We start from the raw sequence: 15,228 nt of genomic DNA on the forward strand, positions 1-15,228 counted from the left end.
CCTCCGTCATGACGTAACGAGTCGAAGGCGGGCGCGCGGGGCGAGATTTGACCTAGATACTCAGCGGCCAGGGAACGACCGATGAACCCTGCCGCCGCGGCGGGCCGTAGCCGGGGAATCCGAGGGAAGGCGGCGCGGGCGGCGGAAAGCAATCCTAAGCGCTTCGCGAATGAACATGGAATGAGTGTTTTGGCATATAAACGGTATAATGCCTTCACCCATCTGATGATAATTTGTTTAAAGTATCATCCAATATCATATTCGTCTCAAAATAATTATCGATGCGCAATTTTAATGGTAAATGATCATCTACATCTACATAATACCCTGCGAGCCACCTCTAGGGTGTTTGGCAGGGGGTGACCAATCATCAACATGCAGCATGCAAGAGGATCCCTGTATGCAAACCACACAGTCATAGAAATATTACGCACACTAGAAAAATATACATGCTTATTCATCAAAAAATTGCTAATGGTTAGTAATTCCTAGTGCAAATATATGCAAGGTTAAAACTTTGAAAAGCATGCAATGAGTGATCCTAGCGAGCGACGCCATTAATCCTATCAATTAAGACAACGTTGCTATCTTTAATAGTACGAAGGAAGAATGGCATTTTAAATCTCTCTGTTTTGCAGTCTATTTCTTTTATTTTATTCTCGTGATTATGTCTACTATAGTACGATGGTAAACGAAGGATATGATTCACGTCGTCTGAGAAAATATCTTCTTCCAATTTCCTAAGTAAGTTAAGCCTATACTTCGATCTACGCTTCTGTAGTATGTTTGTTTGGAAGTATGATGGTGATAAATGCATTGTCTGATAGTTGAAAAGATTTTTGTTTCAATGAACAATTAATTATGAAAAATGGTTGCTGACTGATCGCTAACTATTTATCAAAGTCATAATTTTAAAACTATCTATAAATTCGGAGACATTTTCATGAAGAGCCATTCTGCGATTGCGACTATCCATGCTCGGCAGTTCGCGAGACAACTTGCTCATTTTCAACAAAAATCTAACATAACTCGTGTAAGTCTGTTGGTAACATCGACGTAGCTCATTCTAGGTTCGTAGCTAGTTCATTGGTTTTGGGGTTTAAAAACCGGTGAAAAGCTATAACTTTTTTAAAAATTCTTTGCTGAAATCCTCATAAAGTGCACTTTGGTGGTAGATTGCAAAAAACCTTCGTGATTATGTCGCGGCCAGAGATTTTCCACGAAACGTATTTCCCTTCATTTCCAATACAAGATTAGACGTGATTCGCGCCATGCGATACAAGTAAATCTTATTTTCCTGCGCCGAAATCAAAAGCTTCACAACAATAATTCCAAGTTAATGGAATGTTAATGGAATTATTATTGAGAAGCTTTTGGTTTCGGCTTGTAGCGGCGGGGTAGGGGTAACAATTAAAACGACTCCGCAATGGTGGCGGAGTTGCTGTAATTGTTATTTAGTGGCAAAGTAAATAAATTCGTGAATATACGTAGTGTACGTGTAGCATTATCAATTGTGGCTGTAGTGATGGATATTTATTTTTGGTTTGGTTACAAGTCCAGTGATATATTTTGTCGTAAATCTCAATGTAACGGATAATTTTTCTATCTCACAGCGTACCGCCAAGCAATTGAGGAAGAGTTGTGATAATATCAAGATGAGGAAACGGGAAGAGCTGGCGAATGAAAGGCAGGAGATGATGAAGAGTGGTGGCGGACCAATGACACCCACCAGTAAGGAAGATTTGCCACCAGAGATGGAAATAGCCTTGCCGTCCGTCTCCTACTCTCCGGCGAATGCTGGGGACTCTGATGCGTTGGCGGTCCCTAGCGTTTCCCCGGTGGGTAGGGATGGGACCTTGGATTGTTTGCTTCCTCTCAACATTTCTGAGATATCAGGCAAGTATTAAAAAAACGGGTATGTTCCTATCATTATTGAAGGGAATTCCTTAGTGTTGCACTGAGATTATTATCAAGTAAAATATTATCACGTTGCATCTGTCAGTCAAAAAATATTAAATGTGTACAGTACCATGATTTTGCTTAAAGGAATACAACTTCGTTAAAGAGAAATTGACCTGCATCATACTAGCCTTTGTGTATTGTGTGGTTATTTTTCTGTGACCTTTATAAAATGTCATTGCATATCCAATATAATCATCATGGTTGAAGTTAAGTTGAGTTACTTGATGCTATTTCCAGGAATTATGTCACATGATTTTCATTAATGAACGTTATACTTTCTTATTTTTCCTCTGAGTTAAATGACCACCATCGAGAGGAAGCATACACTCCGAGGATGCAATCTGCAGGGACTTCTTGCAGTACAAAAAGGGCATAATTAATCAGGGAAGCGGCCATTGAGAAGGAGATGGAGGCTAGGCTGGGACTCATGGCATCTTACAATGAAAAGTAGGATGCCATCCAGCGGATCCGGAAGAGGGAAGCGGAGATTGCTTGTGCTATTAAGGAGCAGGAACTTGCCAATGCCAAGGCTGCTGGAAACATCATCCATATGGAGGAGGAATTTAAGAAGTGTATCCAAGGCATACAGCTTCAAACAGAGGAGGCGAAGTTGAAGCGTGTGGTATTTGTTATGATATATTTTGCTTGGTGTTGCTTGTGCTTTCATTTTAAAATTCTCCATTATCTTGATGTTTTTAAAGTCATTAGCAAATGATTATCTGCCAAAGGTTATTCAGGGAAAATATATTCATTGCAATTACCTAATTTTAGGGATAATGAAAACAAAATAAATGTAGTTAGAAGTTTGATGCACGTTTCAGTTTGAGCCTCTGCAGAATAGGCAAATTAGTGATGGGAATCCAAACTTAAAATACTGGTACTAGCCTTAGGCTCAGTTTATGGAGGCTTTCAATTTTGAAACCCAGTGTGATAAAATTGAATCCATGCAATGCTCTCTGAAATGAATTATTACAAATGAAGATATTAAAAGCATGTGAATGATCATTGTGTTTGCATATGGATATTAAGGTATAATGCATGCTTTGAGAGACCTAATTATGCCTGTATTATTGCATGGAGTTTATATGCATCATGTGCTTATATGCCAACTTCTTTGCAAGCTTTCAGATACTCCTCTCTGAATTCCTCCTCTTCCTTGACATTGGTCAGCTCCTGCTCCTGCTTCTCTCTCCTGGGTTGCTGGATACCTCGATGTCATGAAAGATGCCATAACTCTGCTGCCTGCTTCTATGCCTTAACCTGAACCATTTCCTGTGGTGATGGTGCCCTCTCTGTAACTGGAAGAGAACTTCTGCACCTGCATGGCTTTTCCCCGCCTTCATTACTCCTGCCTTTCATAAGCCATATCCCATCTCTTCCTCATCTAATTCTGCACATCCAACTAGCAATTTTGCCTTTTTTGCATTAGATTTTGCATCGTCTTCTTGCTATCGGAAATGTGTTTTGTGATTTTAATTTCAGTGCCAGCCAACAACTTTGTCCTTCCTTAGTAAATTTCTCTTGTTTTTGTAAATGTGTTTAATTTTCATTTAATAAAGCTAAATTCAATTGAACCTGTATAATGTTATTTAGCTGCATTTCCCAATCCCTATACATATCTTTCTTTCAATCTTTTCAGGTAAAATGGTGACATAGGTAAAGGCAAGATGTAATGTAGTATGTAATTGTTGACAATTTTATGCATTTTTTTCATACAGTGAGTGGTCAACATCAAACGTGCAGTATGAGGTCAAAATGAAGCAATTTTTTGGATAATTTTAACATGTTGGTGAAGGTAACACGAACTAATGGTTGGAAAAACTTTCGTTTAGCAAATTAAGTGAGTAATATTTATGTTAGCGTGTAAGTTATTACTGCCTCCAGGTCAATCATTGCTGCTTTATCAATTTTATAGTTGCTTTCATGTAAAATTGTAAAAGACGTTTATTCATACCATCCATGAGTGAAAATAATTTAGTACTAATCAAGTAGTATGCTTGAACAATTCCACTAATTAGTAATTTCACTGCTTACTCAAGGCATTACTGCCTTTAAAGGATCAAAGTTTTTAAAAATTCCATTTTATATTTTAAGTAGTATCAGTCACATATATCAATCGTCACTGAATATGAAGGTTGATTGAGTATGCCTGCGGACTTGATTCTCCTATGTACTAGTGTTCCATTGCTGACATAGAATTCCTTATTTACATTCTTGATTACTTGCTCCATGTTGTAAGATATTAATAGCCAATTCAGAATATGAATAACAGGGGTAGGCCTTCTATTACCTTACTCTGTAATTCCTTCCTTCTATCAGCCCTTCCATCAGACAGTCATGTTTCATTATCTGGCTGATTACCACTCCATTTTTTAATTAAAAGTGATTCTGCTAAGGTTAGTTCAAATATTTATAATTTTAAAATAGAATTGTTTAATTTTATTTATTTCTTGAAATTACATTGCTAAAATCCAATTTTTTGGCATAATTATTATTATCACCTATGCATTATTAATGATTATTTATGCATACCATTGTATGTCCCTACAAATATGAAATGGGTACTTTGAAAGGGCCTAACATAATGAGATAGGGTATTAAATTAGGAGAATGAAGTACCCGTGACAAGAGATAACTCTACCTATCTTCATTTTGTTAACTGTATTTATACATTGTAAGGGACATGCAAAGGAAGTGGGAGTCTTGGGCAGGAAAGGAAAATGAAGGAACTACCTACATGGATTTTCATTGGAATAATATAATTTTATTCAAGACTAAACAAGACCCATTACAATGGAACAGTACAGTATGGAGGTGTGTTTCGGAAGAGCTTTATGTATCAGTTAGAAAAATACACAAAAGGGATAAGCAGAATCCCATTTATTAAGAAGTAGAATTACTCAGCAACCACGGTTTGCCTCAGCTTGATATTTTCAAACCATAATATGCCTTGAGATGAAGCTGCCAATTTCAACATAAGATACGTTGTGATAAACTTGGTAAATAAACATTTACATACCTTTACGTTTAATGAAAACCATATGATCTATTCCGGTTTCCGTACAATTAGCCTAACTCTCCCCCCGAACTCACAGTCGGAACATAGGTGCAGTCGATACCACCCAATACGTATACTCTAGGAAATCGACCTTTGTCATAAAAAGATGTCTTACATCTAGCAGTATTTTCCTCTGAAATTGGCAACTTATGTTTACAATTGTAACGAGGTATCAATGCCACCAGGAGGGCAAGTCTGTAACTCTGTTCTCTCCCGAAAATGGGAGAAAGGAGATTCGTGAAGCGCCTGCGCGAGAGTTGTCGCCCGCCCCAAGTCTCTAGGGCGCCCCGCCGGAGAAAGGAGACTATTTGTCGCCTGGGAGAGTACTAGTCTCTCGACCCAAGTCCGTAAGCCCCCTCAAGCGCCTTTGGCGCCCCAGACGGGCGCTTCAGTTACGTCCCCCTCAAGAGCCCGACGCATAGAGCATCTGGAGAGGGCGTTAGCTACCCCTCCTACGGTAGGAAAGTGAAGCCAGGGTGGCGTGGCACTTTAGCCGGTCCGCCATATTCCATTACCCCGGGTGGAGCAGAAATACATGGTTCCTTATGGGGAATTTCGTCAAAGGAAACTCAATATTTTACCTATTGACAGCCGGAAAAAGCCGTTCCCACCGATGAGGGAAGGTTATCTGTTGAATATAAAACAGGAAAAAATGCATCTTTTGGATGAAATAAACGATTCAACCACGGTGTAGCAAATTAAAAATATGACGCACGACAAGTCATTTGCGACATTAGCAACTAATTTTCAGCCGTAAGGTGAAAAATAACTGATGAATTCATGTGAAACCACTACGTTATAACTTGAGATGATCACAGTAGAACTTTTTAAACAAAATTCAGTTATGAAAGTAAATAAAAAAGGATAAATGGACGAGAGAGGAATGGGAGGACACTGAATGCTACGATAATAACGACGTTTAATTGCTATTGCGTGCACTACAAGATTTTATTTGGCTTATAATCCGTCAAAAATATAGGTGCATAAATCGTGATTCAAGGAAAGAAATGATTTAGTAAGACTTAGGAACTTTGACGTGGGGAAGTAGACGCGTTCATGATGCTGTTGGCCTGGGAAGGATACGAGAGTCAATCGATGATCTTTCTCAACAAGTGCATCGAAAAGATAGTCGGTTAAAAATTTCTGCATTGAGGGCTTGGCTCTATCTGATTTTCATCAAACAATAATCACAACGGAAATCATGCCTACAATTACTTATCAATGCTGTACTAAAGTATTGATGGAAAAACTTTGTACACACAGAGGTCAACCTTCCATTCTTATCACCGGACTTTTTTTCGGATATGTAACTTCAATATCCAAGTGTTTCACGGTGTAAATCATTTCCGAAACTCCTGTTAAAAACCTCATGGCCATTAAATGGAAAGGGCTTCCTCAACAAAGGACAAATTTGCGCATTAGGTAAGTAAAATATCGGCTAAGAGACAATATCGAAAGAGTTTTTGCTTACAATTCCGAGTAAACTGCTATCAAAACAGTAGTATTTGAAGAAATTGAGGATGGGTCTGGTGAATTTCAAGTGCTGACAAATCAGAAATTATTTTCCTTCCCCAAAATCAGACGAACATGCACCGTGGATGACAGCTGTATTAAATGATATCTTTGAAGGAGGTATTAAAAAAAGAAAACTATTGCCATTTTCCAACTTATATAATGTACACACCCATTAAATGTTACATTTTCAGATTTCCAGAATGACTTAACAATGTTATTCAAACTGATTACTTATACAATTCATACAAAGTAACCAAATTAACAATAAATCTTAGGCAGACATGATGTAACATTCCATTATAATGTATTCAGATTAACAAGAGAACTATGAATACACGATGAGGCTGCCACACACCCAGGATTATTTCCAATTTCTGTATGTTCATACACCCTCAATTACATTGGCTACTGGATTAGCTGAACCTGCAATGAAAAATATGTAAAAACAATTCAGCTGTATTACACCTAAATAGGATATATTTGACAATTTCTATGGACAGAGTCTGTGTGATATATCAAATTCTTAGTATCACCAATAAGGTAAACCTCTGGATGTTTATGAAAAATGCTATCACTTAAGTTTCTATTTCATCAGTAGAACAATGAATGATCAATTACAATTTGCATACAACTTTCTGCAAAATAATTCTTATGTCGAGAGAATTCTTCTTCCTACTAGCACTGTCTTTCTGCTGGACTTCCCCCCCCCCCCTCCTCTGCTAAGGAGCTGAAATGCAGTAATTCAAGAATTCCGTTAAAAAGTTAAAGGTCCACTGGGAAACTATAAAACAGAACAATATGAAATCACCATTCCACAACACTATCACTCCTTGACAAATACATTTCATCATTTACCAAAATATCTGCATTTATAATTTCATTAAATAACTACAATAATAATAAAATATTCCATTGTTTAATGACCACTATAGTATGCTTTCTGACTATTCAAGCTAACTCACGTCTTAAAATTAACCACTTACCAAACAGCAGGATTGGTGATTGAATTTCATATAAAATAGGCATTTCCAATCATGTCCTCCATATTAATGCTTCTCACCATTAGGAAAAGGAAACCTAACATACATACAAAGTACTTTCATGGAATGTTTTGTAGATGCACTTCCATCACTCATCAAACAATCTTAACTTTCAAGGTAGCATAAAACAGTAACATTTCTGGAAAACAAAGAAAATTTAGAGTCATTTAATATAGGCAGTGAATTTATGCTGGTAAAAAACCTAACCTATTGGAAAAAAACATTTTCACCATGAATAGGATATTTCGAACAAATATTGCAATTCAGCAAAGACCTCAAGTCAATCTTAATCACTCATTCATCATCATCATTAGCCACCAATGCTAAGATTGGTTTAACACAGCTCTCCATTCCTCTCTCCTGTCCGCTAACCTTTTCACAGCAATGGATTTCTTCTCTTTCACATCCCTTATAACCTGTCACATTTCCCTCATTAATTCGGGACCTTCCTCTGCCCTTCTTCCCTCCCATCTGACCTTCCTTTTTGCAGAAAGCCTTCTTTCAATGAGCTAATCTACTGACTATTTACATCCTGCATTGTCCATCCTTGATAATTGGGTTTCCCAGGTAAGGAAACTCTTTCACCCATTCTAGCTTATGCTTTTATGGGTTAATGTTCGTCTTAGTCTCCTCTGCTCCACTGCATACTAGCTTCTTAGTCTTGTTTTTATTGATCTTCAGGTGATATCTGGCTATTATCCTTTACATATTTTTCAATACGATGACAAATCATTCATATATCTGACACAAGACCGTTATGGAACACATGATAAATGTTCCTCACGTACAATATCCAACACAGCATTACAAGCAGCAGGATGACTTCCAGCCATTTATGAAAAGGCAGTACATTTTGAAGAAGAATATCAGCTGAAAAATGGCTGAGAATATTATCAAAACAAATGGAAAAGTTACCAATAGGAAGTGACACTCCCATTTCTTAAGAAGTGATCTCAAATCCAGAATACAGTTTATATCTAATGTTCCACATCAGCGTGGAACGTGCCATAACCATTCCTCAGGTAAAAAATCCAACATAGCATTACACCAAGTAGAATGGACTCAAAAACATTCCTGAAAAGTAAGTAACTCTTGAACAGTACTCTAACAATGGCTGTGAATATTATCTAAACAAAATGAAACACTTACCACCAGAAAGAGACGCCATCAATTTTTTAGACGTGATTTCAAATCCAGACTACAGTTCAACTACAGCATAATGTCATTCCCCCACTTAGTGACCCCCATCATTTCATATTTCATACTCAACATCCAAGCGGAATATGTCATACATATTCTCGTAAACATAGAAATTCTTAAGGAACTTAATTTAACACAGCATCACTCCAAGCACGTTGAAGACGATCACATTTCTGAAAAGTATGTAACTTTTAAACTGGAACTCGGAATTTCTGTGAATATTATCAAAGCAAATGGAAAACTTACCAATAGGAAGTGACACCCCCATTTCTTAAGAAGTGATCTCAAATCCAGAATAGAGTTTATATCTCATGTTTCACATCGGTGTGGAGCGTGCCATAAACATTCCTCAGGTACAAAATCCAACATAGCATTACACCAAGTAGAATGGACTCCAAAAACATTCCTGAAAAGTAAGTAACTCTTGAACACAACACGAAAAATGGCTGTGAATATTATGTAAATAAAAATTACCTTACCGATAGGAAAAGAATGCCATCAATTAAAAAGAAGTCGTTTCGAATCCAGAATACAGTTCATTTTAGACTTCATGTAGATATCATTAGGTCAGCCTCCAGTTACAGACACCCTTCAAGGAGATGAAAGCCAGGTAATTATGATTCAGCTTACAAGGGGAATACACGACCTTCGCATCGCCGATCGAGCTCAAATTTTGCGATTCGGTAGTTTATGGGTACAAATGTAATATGCCGAAGCGAGACGACGCACTTCTCGTAAAATTCCGAAAAAAAAGCAATTAAAAATCGTAAAAAATGAAGGTACGCAATATAAACTGTTTTGAACGCCTTTGTTAAACAATTGGGTGACAGCCCAGTGGATACGGTGTCCAACTGTGAAGGTGAGGGTGAGAACTTTTTTTGTGTTAATTTTTAAGAATTTTATTGTTTAAATTTTTAAGGTTCGTTTTCTTATCTTCGTTACTACTATGGAATATATTTTTAAAAGTTTTTTTTTTAATATTTAAATCAGGAATGGATCAGCTTGGGATCAGGAACTGAGGATGAAGGGTGGATAGAAACCCGGCGTCGGCATTAGCCTGCTCTTAACGAAAGGCGCCAAGGGGACCACGGATTAACGTCCCATCCGACGGACGGTGTACTGCACAACTAGTGTAATCCACATTACACGCAGGGATTGAATTTAGGAATGCCCCTTAATTCTTTACCGAGATTTGGATGTGGAAGGCCAGTACCTGCCTGAATTTCATGCTCTTTTGCTGCTGAGTAAGTGATGCTACTGGTCATCGCTAATGATCATAATAACTTTTCGGTCGATAATTGTAATATTGCCTGGCATTCCTATCAAAACATGAGACGCAATTGTAAGGCCAGTATAATAACTTATTAATTTTGCATTTTAGATCTTATTTCCACAATTTGTGGAAACCAAAATAAATTTGCCAATGCTTGGTTGAGAACCACCTGAACATATGTTATGTTTTTAACAGACGTCGAATTTTGGTGCCTTAGAGTGCCATGCGTATCTCCGCTCTAAATAGACCTACTATCTGAACACTAAGTGTTCAATGATGCACAGTATTCACTCACATCTCACAACTTGCACAGCGAATTGGTACCTTTTTTACCATTATGTCAATACACCAAAATGTTCACCAGCGAAGGTAGGCAGAGATGAAAAGAGTTCCAAAAACGAACTGATATTTTTTTAAATTTCTTACTTCATTATGATAAGCATTATCGCTCATGACAAAATCCAACATAGAATAATATAATTTTAGCACTGATAAGTATTAAGTAGCAATTAACCTGTAAACTGCCGCACAGGAGTCCACCTGCTGCACGTGGCACATACATAGACAATTAACAAGGTTCACCATGCACTTCAAGCAAATGCTACAGATATTACTAATAATTGACTATTTTGCAACTTACCGGTGGAATGTAATTCCTGGTATCCTTTTATCGGGGCAATTACTGCACCCGTAAGCCGCGCAGCAAACCATCTGCGAAGGTTGAATAAAAATGTCGTTTTCAAGGTTAAATACTCACTTTTTAACGGAGAAAATAATATATCAGTATAAAGATGAATTCTAGAATATCAGCATACGTTCAGAATGCTTCAGCAGCATCGGATTACTGAAAATTAGGTGATTTTCTTAACACGTACCTTTATGAGAAAACGAGCGAGCGGGGTAAAGGAATATGGCGGACGAAAAAAAGCGCATCGGGTAAACAGGTTTCTGCTGGCTTCACTTTTTTTCACCTAACGCCCTCTCCAGATGCTCTATGGCCCGACGTATCTCTTTCTCCCATGGAGAAAGTGCGTATCTCGACAGTGTTTTGTTGTATTTTCTCAATATGGCGCGTTTTCTTTCAAACCATAGAATATTATTGCTCGTATATGAGGTGCATTTAAGAGAAGTGGGGCAATTAACACCAGTGAGAAATTGTTGCGGGATATTAATAAACCGTTTGAGGCGAGGGAGGAAGATTTCCGGCCGCATTAGCGGAGAAGGTTGTCCTATCCGTCCTTCGATGGTCCGATTCTCTCCCTGCTGAAAATCCATCACCCTCAATAGCAGACAAAAACACCGCAATCCTATGAAATAACAATTATCTGTAGCTCTGAATTCTTTTCGTGTAAGTAGCGGGGTTTAGAAAGCTAATGCTAATTCAGAGAGCGCAAGAAAAGCACTTTAAATAATGGAAAATAACTTCTAAACAGTTACCTATGAAAAGCAACAGATAGTTAATGAAACACAAGACATGCCCTTATTGTTAAAAGAACTTATTCCACGACAATTTAATAGAGTTTCACCATTTCATTGGTTTCACGAATACGACTGCTCAGCATAACCGTGTGCACACAACATGAGATCGCGAATCGGTTCCGCTGTCAACACATACAGAAGCTATAAATGTACTTCAATAATAAATGAATATCCACAAACTAAGTACTAGCACACACCGTAAATATAAAGTGAGACATAGGCAAATAAAATATAAAAAAACTGGAAATCACTTCCACTCTTTTATTCATCACGAACAACTTACAATCACTAAGCTCGTTATGATAAAAACAACTATTAATTCACTGATTTAAAGCCAGAAATTAGCCCACGAAAGAGGCACAGGTGACTTTTCTGACTATTATTCGTTAATATACTAGAAAAAGAAACTTCACACACAGCTTTGATCTTGATAGCTTGATCGTGAAATGTCAATGTACCTATACGATGAACAACGGAGGTGAACACGCCACTGACAATGTTTACATTGCTGTCAGACATTAATCGATATGGTAATAACACTGCTTACAATTCAATCACGATGGAGCACTGATAATTACAACTCTTAGCCGATATTTTTGTACATTGCAACCACTGGCACTGTGATTATCAGCAGAAGATTTACGGGAGTTGTCACATTGACAATAACACAATTTTGGCACAAAAGATGTTTGCACAAATCTGCAAGCAGCGAGCAAAAGCTGTATTCACATTAGAAATATACTCTTAATTTTCAACTTTGGTGAGGTTGTAATTGATACGAAATGAAGAATTTACATGGTGACAAGCAAAATATACCGGCACTTGGATTTAGCCTAGCAGCCGCTTGCAAGCGAGGAATCACTGCGCGCGGTCAAAAAAGTAGTCCCGACTTTAGTAAGTCATAATGAGGTTATTATGCATTTAATTTAGAAAATATTTGCATGGATGAGTTTGACATAAAATTAAAAACATTTTTAAATTGCACACGGTTAATTTTTCGATAAATCAAGCTCCAATATCAGATTCGCCTTAGAAATTTTTCATACTACCCATCGGAGCGAGTTTTCTCCCATCCGAACGGGAGAAACAGTTCTCTCTACCGAGTTACGGACTTGGGTGGGGAGACAATTTTGGGCGACAACTCTCTCTCCCAAACGAGGCGCCCCAAGTTACCGACTTGCCCTCCAGGTCATTACTGATGCTCTGTAACGGTTACCAAATATTTTGAACTCAATACCTTATAGCGCTTCCCCTCCAAATGGAAAATTTTCATTCATACAATTTCCAAACTAAGGAGAAATCATACCAAATAAATATCATCACCTTAATTATTCTCAACACCGTCCCCTGAGCAACTCCGGGTAGATCGCCACAAACGAGATTTAATACTGTGTTACATAATCAAAGCGATAATATAAATCTTGCGTAAAAATACCACATACCTGGAATGACCCGGAGGCATAAAACCTAAAGGCAATTAGCAGTTTTAACATATACGGAATCGTCAGAACACGATTGCTTAAATGTTCACTCCATTCAGAGGGTAAAATAACGTCTGTTACGGTTCATATTGTGAAGCGATACCTCTGGAGAAATTCCTTTCTGAATAGTAGTACTCAATGATATTCTACCTATCCCTTAAGTGTATTCGTCCAACATAAATATACGACTCTTTCAACACATACCTTGAAAATTCAGCATCCATTTCATAACAACGGTTGTTTACTTACAGACTTAACGCTTTTTTCGTTCTTTTTATACGTTTCCTCATAACAGGCATATATTATGAAACAAATAAATATCATCACGTTAAAAAAGCGTAATTTTTATGGAATTTTGATCGCATACTGCAAAATGTGTCCGGGAAAAATGACAAAATCCGGAGGTTAACAACGCATTCCGCCATATTAGGCCTTGAAACAGTTCCTACAATTTAGTAGGGTGGTCTGATCCATGCTCAAAATAGTAGGGAGAAATTCGGTAAGCTTGTAGATGGAGTTGATTCTACAAAGGAGGTACGTTTAAAAAACGCTTGGAGGTTGATTTCCCCCTAGTAACGCGTCACACAGGAAGAGTCGTTCCTCTAGGAACGTCTTAAAATACGGCCCGTCCTACCTCGTAAGCGTCCCACACGCTAGCAGCATATCCCAAGTGAGGCCTCACTACACTCCTATCATCTAATCTTTTCACGCCTACGTATTTCTTCTTTATCACATTTCCTTTAACTGGTCCGTATACTTTCTTCGATGTATCTCTTTTCCATTCTTCCCATCCACTTGCCGAAAGAAGTTCGTTTTCATCAGGCCATCGCGCCTCAAGATATGCCCCATCAAGTTGTTCCTCCTTTTTACCAAGGCTTTCACGGGACTTGTGAGGACTTGCTCTTTGCTCTCTCGGTCGTCCTATCTGATTTTTATCATTCTTCTCCCAACACAATAGGCATGGTGAATCATTAAAAGAATTCGGTTGATGGAAATAATAAATAAGTTATGATGGAAAAAGTCTTTTTTACGCCGATTCTTTCATACTATAGTTAGCAAGAAAGCGCAAAATTTGCCGTCCACTATTCATGAGTTGGTGACGTCACTTCAGTTTCAGCTCATCAATTCCTTAAGAGAGAACTTCACTCAATGAGTGAAAGCAACAACGAACTTAAGCAAGTTGAGAGCGGGGACTCTGAGACTCGGTTACACGCTGGGCAAGAGTGGGTGACGTAATCAAATCATCTGCAAATGGGTTGACGACGATTTTTCACTGCAATTAGCCCTAGAAGCAGAAGACGGATCTAAGATCGGAATAATGAAAGGGATTCATTATTTTTCGCTCAAAATATTCTGCAACTATAGTGAGTAAATCCCTCTTCAATACGTATAGGAACAGAGTTAACTGAATACTATTACGTAATATATATTTTTTCATTGTTTGACTAAGGTAATCGTTAGCCATTATGTCGATGAGATCTATAACATACCCTCTGCATGATTCTCTGATTACAACAGACTTGACGATTCGTTTGATACGTAAGCTCACGGGAAACACAACAAACTCGATGGATCATTAGGGCAGACTTTTCGATAAAGAGGCTTCTGCTGGCTTCCTTGAATGCACTATCGCACTCTGCAGAAACTTCAACGGGTGGGAAAAGCTGGAGAAAGGGACGAGGGAAATGGAGTCCAAAGTGAGGGCAGCTGATGTTGAAATTAAAAGATCTGTCTATGAGAGGGGATGTGAAAAGGAAAATATGTGAACTGCACTTCATCTACCCTCTGCTATCGTCCATTCAAAGAGGAATGCGGGCATCTCCCACTCTGTAATCGCTACGTGTCGTGAGAACAGATTCAACCTGCCAGTGACATTGCATGGCGCACTTATCTCTCACATATATCTCATATGCATTTTATCACCAAATATATACTATAAACAGCATTGGTTATACGTGTACAAAAATCTCTCGGGTATCCTGAATTTCTAGCGAACATTAATGGTACAAAAATGTAATAAAGAGCGCACATTAAAGAAAAGCTAGCTGGAGAAAAAGGGATTAAAGGTGGTAAAAAATAGTTTAAATACATATTCTATAGTTTGATTTAAATTTTAAAATAAGTTTTCCAGAAATTAATAAACGAAAAAGGGTTGAAAGCGGAGAACGGTCTTTCTAAAGGATATGTACTTATTTTACAAAAGGAGAGAGAAGATCAATA

General features: G+C 37.9%; 1 long non-coding RNA gene across 5 annotated transcripts; it reads right to left on the reverse strand.

Moving 5' to 3' along the window:
• Positions 1 to 6,672: 6,672 nt before the first annotated feature.
• LOC124164242 lies at positions 6,673 to 10,965 on the reverse strand. Of its 5 annotated transcripts, none has more exons than XR_006865992.1 (6): positions 9,255 to 9,447; positions 9,022 to 9,181; positions 8,725 to 8,948; positions 8,491 to 8,649; positions 7,519 to 7,714; positions 6,673 to 6,958 (listed from the first exon to the last, which is right to left on the reverse strand). It is a non-coding gene; the product is annotated as an uncharacterized LOC124164242 (long non-coding RNA). The 5 variants fall into 5 exon arrangements; XR_006865995.1 differs by lacking the exon at positions 6,673 to 6,958 and adding an exon at positions 7,176 to 7,262; XR_006865993.1 differs by lacking the exons at positions 6,673 to 6,958; positions 9,255 to 9,447 and adding exons at positions 10,689 to 10,759; positions 10,924 to 10,965 and having other exon boundaries at positions 7,240 to 7,714.
• Between the last annotated feature and the right edge of the window lie 4,263 nt (positions 10,966 to 15,228).

Source organism: Ischnura elegans, chromosome 8 (genome assembly GCF_921293095.1).
Source record: "Ischnura elegans chromosome 8, ioIscEleg1.1, whole genome shotgun sequence".
In the NCBI taxonomy this organism is placed as follows: domain Eukaryota; kingdom Metazoa; phylum Arthropoda; class Insecta; order Odonata; family Coenagrionidae; genus Ischnura; species Ischnura elegans.